Raw genomic sequence first — 13,512 nt, 5'->3', positions numbered from 1 at the left:
CACGGCACTCTGCCGAGGGCCATAAAGTGAGACTCTGTCTCTACAAAAAAAAAAAAAAATGGTTCTTTTTTCTTCCTCCTGCTGAAGAATGAGGGGATTTCCCCCCATTATTTGCTGTGATGACCTGGTGTAGCTCTAGGAGGCCCCTGTGACCAGCCCAGCAGGTTTGTCTCTTGGACTCTCCCAACTGAGCCTCCAGCACCTTCTTAGCCACAGTTCCCATTTCCTACCCTGGTGCTGGAGGTATCTGCTTGGGTAAAGTGTGACTCTCCTTACACCTATCTGTTGCTCCTATTTTGGGAACAAGAGTTTGTCCTATGATCCCTCTTTTCTGGTGGATCTACGAACACTTGTTGATTTTTCAGTTTGTTTGGCTTTTTGTTTGATGTCAGGATGTAGTGAAGACCTCTAAGCTCTTTGTGTGCTGAACTGGAAGACAGAAATGAATAGTTATTTATTTATTTATTTTTTTCAGTGTATGCTGGGTGGTTTTATTCCAATTTGGGAAAGTCTACAATGGACCAGAATTTCAACTTTACATTTCAGCAATAGAAAAATTTTCTTCCTGACCTTTAGAAAGGGAGCTGATCTACTCAGCCTCCATCATGTATTTTTAATAAATCAGGAAGGTGGAAGCAGCATTCTTTCTGGCTACAATCCAACTAGTCATAGCTAACAAATGGCATACTTCCACCAGGACCAGGGGCTGCTGCAGAACTGTGTCCACCTGGCAAGTTCCCCACTGCTTCATTTTCTAGACAATGCACGGGGCCACACAGGGTTCTCTCCCTTCTGGCTGCTGTCTCTGTAGTAAATTCCTCTTCTGCTGGGAATAGTGTCTGGCATCTTGCTGGGCTGTGGCAAGAATCAAGAGAAACTGAGGAATTCCTGTCAGGTGCTAGAGCCCCCGTCACTGGGGATATGCAAATAACCCACCACAAACTAGTGAGATGTCACAGGGGCCTGAGAACCAAGGTTACAACAGATTTCCTAAAACCGCAGGCTGCTTTCTTGAAGTGAGTGGTCCCTGAAAGTGGTCTGCTGCTGGATAAGTTCTATAAGATAACAGCTGGGTCAGGTGACAACATTTTCTGATTCCATGATTCAAACAATTCCCAGGAGTTTGGGGGGGGGGGCGGGTGGCTGGAATTCAAGGAGTGTGTAGTTGTAGTCCTTGAGGACTCTCTTACTGTTCATTTATTTCATATTTTTAGTTTCTTAAGTGTTACCCCTCCCCCCTGGAAAGAAGCTTGCTGCCTGTGTTGGTTGCCCTTCTCTGCCAGCAGGGGTCTGCTGAGAAGGGTTTCTGCCATCTTTCCCACTGTGAGACAGATCTCCATTAAGCCTCAACAAATGCAGATGTCCCCTGCAGTGGTGGCTTCTCTGCCCCCACTCTTTTATATTGGATCTGACACAGCACTAGGAATTCTTGGATTTATGCTCTTTTCTGGCCCTGGAGGCCATAAGGCTGAAGAAGAGCCCAGGAGCCAGAGTTCGAAGATAAATGGCCAAAGAGGGCAGCAGACCGGCCAGGATCACATCTTCCTTCTTCCTCCCCACAGCAGCAAGGACATCTTGGGCCACTTCTTCAGGGCTTCGTCCTTGGGCTGTGGTCTTGTCCATAAGTCCATATCTGGACCCATCAGCGGTGATGGCATTCAGAGACAGGTTGGTATGGATGTAGCCGGGGCTGATGACAGTCACCTCAATTTCATACTGTTCCATCTCTGCACGCAGTCAAAAAATGCCTGCGTTGCATGCTTGGAGGCTGCGTATGCAGATCCGGAAAGGAATGCTGATTTTACCCTGGATGCTGCTGATGGCGACGATGTGGCCATGTCTCCTCCTGACCATGGAGGGAAGGAGTGCTTTTGTTAGAGCAACTGGGCCAAAGTAGTTTGTCTCCATGACCCGCTTGTCAACATCCACGGTGGTGTCCATGATGGCACCACGGTAGCTGATCCCAGCGTTGTTGATGAGTATGTCCACATGGCCAAAGCACTGCAAGATCTCTGCTGCTGCTGCAACTATGGTCTCAGGTTCTGCGAGGTTGAAGGTCACTGCGTAAGGCTTGTGGGTCTGCACCTTGGTGGCAGGAGAAGTAAAGAGTTCTCTGGCAAGCTCTTCCAAGGCCTCCCCATTCCGGCCACAGAGCACTAGCTTAGCACCCGCAGCATAGAAGACTTTTGCACATTCTTTCCCCAGTCCCGAGGTGTCGCCTGTGATCACCACCACAGCCCCGCATAGGTAGGCCTTCATGCGCATCCACTGCAGCAGCCGGAGTAGGCCAAAGATGCCCAGGCACCCGAACAGCAGGGGCAGAATGGCCGCAGAGGTGATGAAGTCCATGACCCTCGGCTTCAGCAGACTCCTCCTGGTTGCTGGAAAGATCATAGTCAATCAACTTCATCCTCCCGCCTGGAAGGTGACTGAATAGTTATTTTTTAAAATACATAAAATACCCAAGCTGATTTCATAAGACATTGCAAATATAAATAGTCCATCTATAAAAGAAATACATACTACCCATATCACCCAAATAATAAAAGAGCTTAGGAAGGCAGAGTGCCAACCAGGAGCTGAGTGTTGTGCAGAGCTCACTATGGGTATCTCTCAAGAGGGTGAAACTAGGGGGCTGGCAGGCCCAGGGGGAGTAGTTCCCACCTTGGGGAGCACTGGCACAACTCCACAGCCAAGGACCTTTGCTTGATAGTGGTCATGGCATCCGAAAGAACTGCCCAATGTTCCAATATGTGAAGTTTGGGGGGTAATTGGGAGAGTGGTGGGGGAAGCTCTGTGTGACTGGCCTCCCGCCGTTTGCTGTCCCAGTGGGGAGGCTTTGCCATGGAGGGGAGTATGGCAGTGTGGCTCCATAACGGTGAGGAGTCAGGCATCTATTGTGGCAAGGCAGAGCCTTTTCCACCCGGCCAGTACACAGAGGTGCTGGTGGATCAACAGATGCCTCTCTTTGGACATAAAAGCTCTGCCAAGATCTTCTCCAGTCACTTGAATGTCCCTTCCCCTGTCAGCCAGTCCTTCATCCATTCACCAATCCTTTGGCTAGCCAGTCCCAAGCCTGCCAGTCCCTCTTTCTGCTCAGTGGGCAGAAAGAAGTCATTCTGGCTTGCGTTTTCCAGAAGGAAAAGCCTTGGGCAGCAACATTGTTTTCTCACACAAAGGATAGCGCTCACGAGATTGGTTCCAGTGGCTAATGTCCACAGGAGAGAAGGCCTGTGTTCTAAAGAAACATGGAGAAGGGACAAAAAGCTTCTGTTGTAGTAAATGCAACTGTTGATGCAGTGAGAATTAATTGCCTTTCCTATTTTAAGGACTGCTGTGGCCACGGTGCTGGGGCCGGGTTATGATGTAGGACTATGACGACCTCTGAAAAGAGGAAAAAAGCTACACCCTGCAGTGGATTGTCAGAGTTGTGATTGAAGTTTGCACTTATATATGTGCACACACACTCAGATGCAACACATGAATATGTGGCAATTAATGGTCACTGTTATTATAAAAGTCACCATTCTTGTCTATCAAAGGAGCCAGGGCAGTAACCTCCAGGTGCATCTCCAGCAAAGAATAGTAGATGGCAGGGAGAGGCTTCTGAGCAGGCAACGAGAGTCCAAGAGCACAGAAGAGCCTGTAGGCTAATTTAGAATACTTTGAATCCAGAAGGGCCTTGATTAGGCAAATTAAGAAAATTCAGTGTTCCATGGGTATCACATTATATTGCTTTTGCATCACATCAAATGCCATGACTCCATCTGGTTTCTCACCAGCCCTCCCAGAGGCACAAGCTGAACACAAGCATCCTAGGGTGGGAAGCTGGCCTCACTGCTCGTTCTGGATCCAAGCAACAATGACAACTACAAAAAAAAAAAAAAATTGCCGGGCATTGTGGTGGGTACCTGTAGTCCCAGCTACTTGGGAGGCTGAGGCAAGAGAATCACCTACACTCAAGAGCTGGAGGTTGCTGTGAGTTGTGATGTCACAGAACTCTACCGAGGGTGACAAAGTGAGACTCTGTCTCTAAAAAAAAAAAAAAAGAAAAGAGGAAATGGCCGACCCTTCCTAGTTCCCAGGGAGCATGTGCAGTGAAGGATACCTCATGGCAGCTCCCAGGATTGGCTGAGCCAGTAGCAGAGGAAGGAAGTAAGAAAAGCAATGCCAAACAGCAGTATCAGGGTGACATGACCTTTCACTGCTTCTCATTAGGAGTTTGTCTCCTGAGCAGAAACTTGATATCTGTCAGGGTTTTGCTGGTCGATATGGAGGAGTCAGGTGTAGGAGCATGTCACTACCCCATGTTTGGATGGTCAGAACAATGACTTTTTCCTCTGGTGTGGTTTCCATTTCTTGTCATGCTCTGATAGCAGGGGTCAGATGACTTTGGGGGAAATAGCCTCACCCAGGAATGGTGGCTGCACAGTTTCTTTTTAATTTTACTGAGTATGTTCCCAGTCAATGAGGATGAAGTTGATTTTTTTTTGAGCCAAGGTCTCAGTCTGTTGCCCTGAGCCAGAGTACTGTGGTATCATAGCTCACTGCAGCCTTAAGTTCCTAGACTCAAGCAATCTTTCTGCCTCAGCCTCCCAAGTAGGTTAATTTTTGGCTAATTTTTCTACTTCTGCCACCATGCCTGGCTAATTTTTCTACCTTTTGTTTAGAGACAAAGTCTTGCTATGATGCTTAGGCTGGTCTCAAACTCCTAGCCTCAAGAGATCCTCTCGCCTCAGCCTCCCAAAGTGCTAGGATTACAGCTGTGAGCCACTATGCCAATCCTGAAGTTGATCTTAACCTAGTTTAATTAGTGTCTGGAAAATAGTCAGTTGAGGTATCTAGATGTTAGACCTGAAGCATCACCAGGCATGAGCTTCCATGTATAGGACCTCAAGAAAAAGGTGGTAATAATTTTATTGAGTTCAAGTCAGAAAAATGGAAGAATAATTTGGAAACATTAGAAAGATTCAAGATGCAGTCCAAATTATAGGCAAATAATAAAATCTCAAAAACAGTAGACAAGCCTAGAATTTAATAATAGGTATACTATAGTTTTTGAAACATTTTTTTCTCTAATTTTCCATTTTTTAAAGACATAAATAGGACCAATTTATTTGCAAAATAAGGGCTAATCTTAGTTTGATTATTTGTGTAAAAGGCAGCAAGGATAGTGATTGGCCATTTGACCTCCTTCTAAATTGGCTTTGCTAGAACTTTTTATAAGGAATTTCAGATTAGACTTTTACAAATCTCTTGAGGCTAAACAAGCCAAGGATTTATTGGTGCCTTATAGATACTTGTATCAATTAGGTGAATTACTCTTTTCAAGGGTCCAAAATAACATGAGGTTCCTGGGCCTGTCAGATCATGACATTTTTTGCTTATCACAGGTCAGGAACCTTGTAATAGAATCATTAGACAAGGTTTCAAGGCAGTCTTTTAAAGGGTGTTTTTGTCAGCTCTGCAAAGTCAACCTTAATTCTTCAAAGCACCCAGGGCATATCTGAAAATATGCCATTCTAGTCAAAACTTCTCTAAAGTAACCAGTGTTTCCAATTGTGTCCAGTTACAAGAGAAAACAGATTCTTATTGCACTTACATAAGTAACTATACTAATAATGATACAGTATATTAAGAATACTCACAAATAGTTTCCAAACTAGAGAAATCAAGTAGAGACAAATAAAAGCGTTTCAATTTTTGTTTACAAAGATGTAATTCACCCAATTTGTTATAAGCTATAAACAGCTCAAAACACAAGTTTTATTGACTTCTGGAAAACAAAATATAAAAAGAATAAGCATTTTTAAAATAAAAAAGTAATGAAAAATGATTCCAGTCCTCTACTGGTTTAGTCTCATGTCTAACCCTTGTTCTGTTTGGTGTTGGGTTAGCAGTCCTCATGAATCCATCAACTTTTAAATTGGAGCCCTAACAGTTTTTTAATAGCATGACCTCTAAAGTTACCAGAAACCTGTATTCAGGAGTACTTGTTAGCGTCGTCTTAAATGAATTTTTTTAAAACCGGCATCAAATTTTGGACTACAGTTGATTATAAATTGTTTTTTGAGAAGAATCAGGCTGGGCACGGTGGCTCAGGCCTATAATCCCAGGATTCTGGGAGGCTGAAGCTGGTGGATCATCTGAGCTCAAGAGTTTGAGACCAGATTGAGCAAAAGCGAGACTCTGTCTCTACTAAAAATAGAAAAACTAGCCAGGTGTTGTAGTGGGAACCTGTAGTCCCAGCTACTCAGGAGGCTGAGGCAAGAAGATCACTTGAGTCCAAGAGTTTGACTTTGCTATGATGACACCACAGCATTCTTTTTTTTTTTTTTGACACCACAGCATTCTACACAGGGTGACACAGTAAGACTCTGTCTCAAAAAAAAAAAAAAAAAAAAATGGTTTTGAGAACAAAGTCAAACAATAATTGTGGATGCCAGAAGTCTTAGACTGGCAATAAAGATATAATTGACAAGGAAACTTGATTATTTCTGTGGAATGTGATACTTTACTATAATTATGATTCCTGGTAATTCGTACATAGCAGAATTTTAGAAATTTTGCATAATTTTAGAGCACACATGAACAACACATTTATATAAATACAACTCAAAGAAAGTTAAACATATTTTACCATGTTTTTGTATGATTATAACATGCTGAATAAGCAAACATCTCTCTCTTGGACTTCTAGAACCTAAGATCCAAAAAGCTAGTTTAAGGTCAAAAAGACTGAATTTAGAATTTGATTTTGGGAAGTTTGTCAAATATCAAAGGCTTAAAACACTTGATATCACAAAATAGGATGACAAATCAGTGTAAAATAATTCATTTATTTAACCAAAGTGATGAAGATTTCTTTTTTCTTTCTTTCTTTTTTTTTTTAGAGGACGGGTCTTGCTCTTGGTTAGGCTGGTCTCCAACTCCTGAGCTCATGTAATCCATCCGCCTCAGCCTCCCAGAGTGCTAAGATTATAGGCCTGAGCCACTGCACCCAGCCTAAAGTGACAGAGATTTTAAAATACAAAATCCTTTACTATTTGATAGACAGGAGACTCAGTTTCCTAAGTAATCAAACAACCTAATAAAGACAGCATGAGGGAAACTGAATCTTTCTTTCTTCCTTTTTTTTTTTTGTGGTTTATTTAAAAAGTGACCAAAAATCTTTTATTACCTCATTATGACTACAAAATAATCTGTTTAAAATAAAAATTAATATTTTTATGTTAGTATATTATTTTTTAAACTTTCAGATTAATACAGGGGTACACACTATTAGGTTATGTTGTTTATGTTTGTAAGGTACAGTCTGAGTTATAATTGTGTCCTTCACCCAGAAGGTGTGCCCTATACCCATGCATTGTTCCCTTTGGGTGGGAACTTGCTGAACCCTGTCCCCCTATATTAGTGTATTATTAATACTAAAGCTAATTTTAATAAAACATTAAACTGATGTACTCAATTTGGGTCAGTATTGATACATATAAAGTAGGTTTTTATAAACCTTTATCAGTTTTTATAAATGAACATTAAATTTTTTTTTATATTTTATCTATCACTTCTAAATTTAAAACTATTTTTTTTTTTTTTTTTTTGAGACAGAGTGTTACTATGTCACCCTTGATAGAGTGCCATGGTCACAACTCACAGCAACCTCAAACTCTTGGGCTTAAGCAATTCTCTTGCCTCAGCCTCCCGAGTAGCTGGGACTACAGGCACCCGCCACAACACCCAGCTATTTTTGGTTGCAGTTGTCACTGTTGTTTAGCAGGAGCCTAAAACAACTTTTTTGTTCTTTTCTTTTTTTTTTTTTATTGTTGGGGATTCATTGAGGGTACAATAAGCCAGGTTACACTGATTGCAATTGTTAGGTAAAGTCCCTCTTGCAATCATGTCTTGCCCCCATAAAGTGTGACACACACCAAGGCCCCACCCCCCTCCCTCCATCCCTCTTTCTGCTTCCCCCCCCAATAACCTTAATTGTCTTTAATTGTCCTCATATCAAAATTGAGTATATAGGATTCATGCTTCTCCATTCTTGTGATGCTTTACTAAGAATAATGTCTTCCACTTCCATCCAGGTTAATACAAAGGATGTAAAGTCTCCATTTTTTTTAATGGCTGAATAGTATTCCATGGTATACATATACCACAGCTTGTTAATCCATTCCTGGGTTGGTGGGCATTTAGGCTGTTTCCACATTTTGGCGATTGTAAATTGAGCTGCAATAAACAGTCTAGTACAAGTGTCCTTATGATATAAGGATTTTTTTCCTTCTGGGTAGATGCCCAGTAATGGGATTGCAGGATCAAATGGGAGGTCTAGCTTGAGTGCTTTGAGGTTTCTCCATACTTCCTTCCAGAAAGGTTATACTAGTTTGCAGTCCCACCAGCAGTGTAAAAGTGTTCCCTTCTCTCCACATCCATGCCAGCATCTGCAGTTTTGAGATTTTGTGATGTGGGCCATTCTCACTGGGGTTAGATGATATCTCAGGGTGGTTTTGATTTGCATTTCTCTAATATATAGAGATGATGAACATTTTTTCATGTGTTTGTTAGCCATTCGTCTGTCATCTTTAGAGAAAGTTCTATTCATGTCTCTTGCCCATTGATATATGGGATTGTTGGCTTTTTTCATGTGGATTAATTTGAGTTCTCTATAGATCCTAGTTATTAAGCTTGTCTGATTGAAAATATGCAAATATCCTTTCCCATTGTGTAGGTTGTCTCTTTGCTTTGGTTATTGTCTCCTTAGCTGTACAGAAGCTTTTCAGTTTAATGAAGTCCCATTTGTTTATTTTTGTTGTTGTTGCAATTGCCATGGCAGTCTTCTTCATGAAGTCTTTCCCCAGGCCAATATCTTCCAGTGTTTTTCCTATGCTTTCTTGGAGGATTTTTATTGTTTCATGCCTTAAATTTAAGTCCTTTATCCATCTTGAATCAATTTTTGTGAGTGGGGAAAGGTGTGGGTCCAGTTTCAGTCTTTTACATGTAGACATCCAGTTCTCCCAACACCATTTATTGAATAGGGAGTCTTTCCCCCAAGGTATGTTCTTGTTTGGTTTATCGAAGATTAGGTGGTTGTAAGATGTTAGTTTCATTTCTTGGTTTTCAATTCGATTCCAAGTGTCTATGTCTCTGTTTTTGTGCCAGTACCATGCTGTCTTGACCACTATGGCTTTGTAGTACAGACTAAAATCTGGTATGCTGATGCCCCCAGCTTTATTTTTGTTACTAAGAACTGCCTTAGCTATACGGGTTTTTTTCCGGTTCCATACAAAACGTAGAATCATTTTTTCCAAATCTTGAAAGTACGATGTTGGTATTTTGATAGGAATGGCATTGAATAGGTAGATTGCTTTGGGAAGTATAGACATTTTAACAATGTTGATTCTTCCCATCCATGAGCATGGTATGTTCTTCCATTTGTTAATATCCTCTGCTATTTCCTTTCTGAGGATTTCATAATTTTCTTTATAGAGGTCCTTCACCTCCTTTGTTAGGTATATTCCTAGGTATTTCATTTTCTTTGAAACTATGGTGAAGGGAGTTGTGTCCTTAATTAGCTTCTCATCTTGACTGTTATTGGTGTATACAAAAGCTACTGACTTATGGACATTCATTTTATATCCTGAAACATTACTGTATTTTTTGATGACTTCTAGGAGTCTTGTGGTTGAGTCTTTGGGGTTCTCTAAGTATAAGATCATGTCGTCAGCAAAGAGGGAGAGTTTGACCTCCTCTGCTCCCATTTGGATTCCCTTTATTTCCTTGTCTTGCCTAATTGTATTGGCTAGAACTTCCAGCACTACGTTGAATAGTAAAGGTGACAGAGGACAACCTTGTCTGGTTCCAGTTCTAAGAGGAAAAGCTTTCAGTTTTACTCCATTCAGTAAAATATTGGCTGTGGGTTTGTCATAGATAGCTTCAATCAGTTTTAGAAATGTTCCACCTATGCCTATACTCTTCAGTGTTCTAATTAGAAAAGGATGCTGGATTTTATCAAATGCTTTTTCTGCATCTATTGAGAGGATCATGTGATCTTTATTTTTGCCTCTGTTAATATGGTGGATAACGTTTATGGACTTGCGTATGTTAGACCAGCCTTGCATCCCTGGGATGAAGCCTACTTGATCATGATGAATGACTAGTTATCAAGCTTTTGTCTGATTGAAAATATGATTGAAAATATGTAATCTATTGGCTAGGATTTTGTTGAGAATTTTTGCATCTATATTCATGAGTGAGATTGGTCTGAAATTCTCCTTTTTGTTTGGGTATTTTCCTGGTTTTGGTATCATGTTGATGTTTGCGTCATAGAATGTGTTGGGGAAGATTCCTTCTTCCTCAATTTTTTGGAATAATTTCTGCAGTACAGGAATAAGCTCTTCCTTGAAGTTTGATAGAATTCTGGAGTGAAGCCATCTGGACCAGGGCAGTTTTTGGTTGGAAGATTTTTTATTGTTTCTTTGATCTCAGTGCTTGAAATTGGTCTGTTCAGGAGCTCTATTTCTTCCTGGCTGAGTCTAGGGAGAGGGTGTGATTCCAAATATTGATCCATTTCTTTCACATTGTCAAATTTCTGGGCATAGAGTTTCTGGTAGTATTCAGAGATGATCTCTTGTATCTCTGTGGGATCAGTTGTTATTTCCCCTTAATCATGTCTGATTGAGGTTACTAGAGATTTTACTTTTCTATTCCTTGTTAGTCTGGCCAATGGCTTATCTATTTTTTTTTTTTTCAAAAAACCAACTCCTTGTTTCATTAATTTTCTGAATGATTCTTTTGTTTTCAATTTCATTGATCTCTGATTTGATTTTGGATATTTCTTTTCTTCTACTGAGTTTAGGCTTAGATTGTTCTTCTTTTTCCAATTCCATAAGATCGCTTGTGAGATTATTGATGCGCGCTCTTTCTGTTTTTCAAATGTAGGCATCTAAAGCAATGAATTTTCCTCTCAAAAGTGCTTTTGCAGTATCCCACAGGTTTTGGTAGCTTATGTCTTCATTGTTGTTATGCTCAAGGAAGTTAATGATTTCCTGTTTTATTTCTTCCTGCACCCATCTGTTATTCAACAGAAGATGGTTTAATTTCCATGCCTTTGGGTGGGGTCGAGCATTTTTGTTAGAGTTGAGTTCCACCTTTATGGTCTGAGAAGATACAAGGTAAAATTTCAATTCTTTTGATTCTGTTGATATTTGTTTTGTGTCCCAGGATATGATCAATTTTGGAGAATGTTCCATGGGGTGATGAGAAGAATGTATATTCTTTATCTTTGGGGTAATGTGTTCTATATGAGGAGCCTAAAACAACTTTTAAAACCTCTAAACTAGACAAAATTACTTTTTAAAAAGAAAAAACACATTTTTATGTCTTTGTAAGCTTATAGATAAATTATCAAGTAATTGACATTTATATTATGTCTTTATAAACTTACAGATAAATTATCAAGTCAATTTGATAAGGAGACACATGGATGAGCCTAGTGGAAATTCAGAAATCTCAAAAAAATAACCGGCTAAATGTCAGAATGTTACATTTTGGAAACCAATCTAGTTATGTACGTGGCATTCTGTTTTCTAAGTGGACCTCTGAGCTCAGGGTGGGGCCCATACTGAATCCCAGTTTTCCTGAAAGAGAGAAATGCCATGAGCCAGGATACATAATGTTTTTACAGTGCACTTTTTATAAATGCATTTTTGTAAGCATTTAAACTGTACCCTTTAAAAAAATCTGAACATACAGAGTAGCCCCTGTAGTAAAAACTGTTTACTGTAAAAAGCCACCCTCAGCCAGTGACTTGCCAGCCACACACAAGTGTTTTCTCCCTTTTCCTTTTTTACTGTAGGGGTAGGGTATTAGCCTTTAATTTAGCTGACTTTTGACCATGTAGCTCCTTTTAAAAAATCCTTCTAAAACTCATATTATTCAGATTTTACCCAAGATAAACAGCTGATAATTCTGGCTTATGAATCTCTTCTACCAAAGGTGCCTTCAGAATGAAGCCCATGGACCTTAATCCTGGTTCCAACTTAACCAAGAACACACAAGGTGGTCCTTACCAGATACACAACCACCCAAACTCAGCTCAAAGAAAGGAAAGTTTTGCTAGCTGCAAATGGAATACAACTTGCATTCCATTGCAGACACATTCTCTAGGGCTTTAACTTCTCAGCTGTCTCCAACACAAAGGCGTCAAAGCCCCACATGCCCCACCAATGGAAAAGTATTTCAAAAAGCATCCATGGAATGGGAAGGATCAATAAAGGGACAACACAAAGAGTCAAAAGTCACCCCAATATCAAATTCAAAAGATTGGTTCCCTGACGGGGATGTGAACCGAGCTTCAGTGGTGAAAGCACAGAATATATCTATATATCTATATATATCTGTATATATTCTACATTTACTAAGTTTCACATGTACCCCTGTAAGATGCACCACAGGTGTAATCCCACCAATCACCCTCCCTCCGCCCATCCTTCCCTCCCCTCCCCCTTCCCATATTCTTAGGTTATAACTGGGTTATAGCTTTCATATGAAAGCCATAAATTAGTTTCATAGTAGGGCTGAGTACCTTGGATACTTTTTCTTCCATTCTTGAGATACTTTACTAAGAAGAATATGTTCCAGCTCCATCCATATAAACATGAAAGAGGTAAAGTCTCCATCTTTCTTTAAGGCTGCATAATATTCCGTGGTGTACATATACCACAATTTATTAATCCATTCGTGGATCGATGGGCACTTGGGCTTTTTCCATGATTTAGCAATTATGAATTGGGCTGCAATAAACATTCTGGTACAAATATCTTTGTTATAATGTGATTTTTGGTCTTCTGGGTATATACCTAGTAGAGGAATTATAGGATTGACTGGCAGATCTATTTTTAGATCTCTAAGTGTTCTCCAAACATCTTTCCAAAAGCAATGTATTAATTTGCATTCCTACCAGCAGTGTAGAAGTGTTCCCTTTTCTCCACATCCACACCAACATCTCTGGTCTTGGGATTTTGTGATATGGGCTAATCTTACTGGAGTTAGATGATATCTCAAAGTAGTTTTGATTTGCATTTCTCTGATGATTAAGGATGATGAGCATTTTTTCATATGTCTGTAGGCTGTGCACCTGTCTTCAGAGAATTTTCTCTTCAAGTCCCTCACCCAGCCTGCTATGGGATCACTTGTTCCTTTCTTGCTTATACGTTTGAGTTCTCTGTGAATTCTGGTTATTAAACCTTTGTCAGAAACATAACCTGCAAATATCTTCTCCCATTCTGATGGATGTTTGCTTGCTTTACTTACTGTGTTCTTGGCTGTGCAGAAGCTTTTTAGTTTGATCAGGTCCCAGTAGTGTATTTTTGAAGCTGCTTCAATTGCCTGGGGAGTCCTCCTCATAAAATACTCACCTAGACCGATTTCTTCAAGGGTTTTCCCTGCACTCTCTTCTAGTATTTTTATAGTTTCATGTCTTAAGTTTAAATGTCTAATCCAGTGAGAGTCTAT

General features: G+C 40.4%; 1 pseudogene across 1 annotated transcript; it reads right to left on the bottom strand.

Annotated features, from left to right (window-relative positions):
• Positions 1-1,171: 1,171 nt before the first annotated feature.
• Positions 1,172-2,424, bottom strand: LOC128567520 (dehydrogenase/reductase SDR family member 7B-like; annotated as a pseudogene). The gene has a single exon (XR_008374891.1). The product of XR_008374891.1 is annotated as a dehydrogenase/reductase SDR family member 7B-like (transcript).
• Positions 2,425-13,512: the final 11,088 nt, after the last annotated feature.

This window comes from Nycticebus coucang, chromosome 16 (assembly GCF_027406575.1).
Source record: "Nycticebus coucang isolate mNycCou1 chromosome 16, mNycCou1.pri, whole genome shotgun sequence".
Classification (NCBI taxonomy): domain Eukaryota; kingdom Metazoa; phylum Chordata; class Mammalia; order Primates; family Lorisidae; genus Nycticebus; species Nycticebus coucang.
The sequence above is the reverse complement of the archived record's forward strand: the minus strand, read 5'-3'. Positions and strand labels throughout refer to the sequence as shown.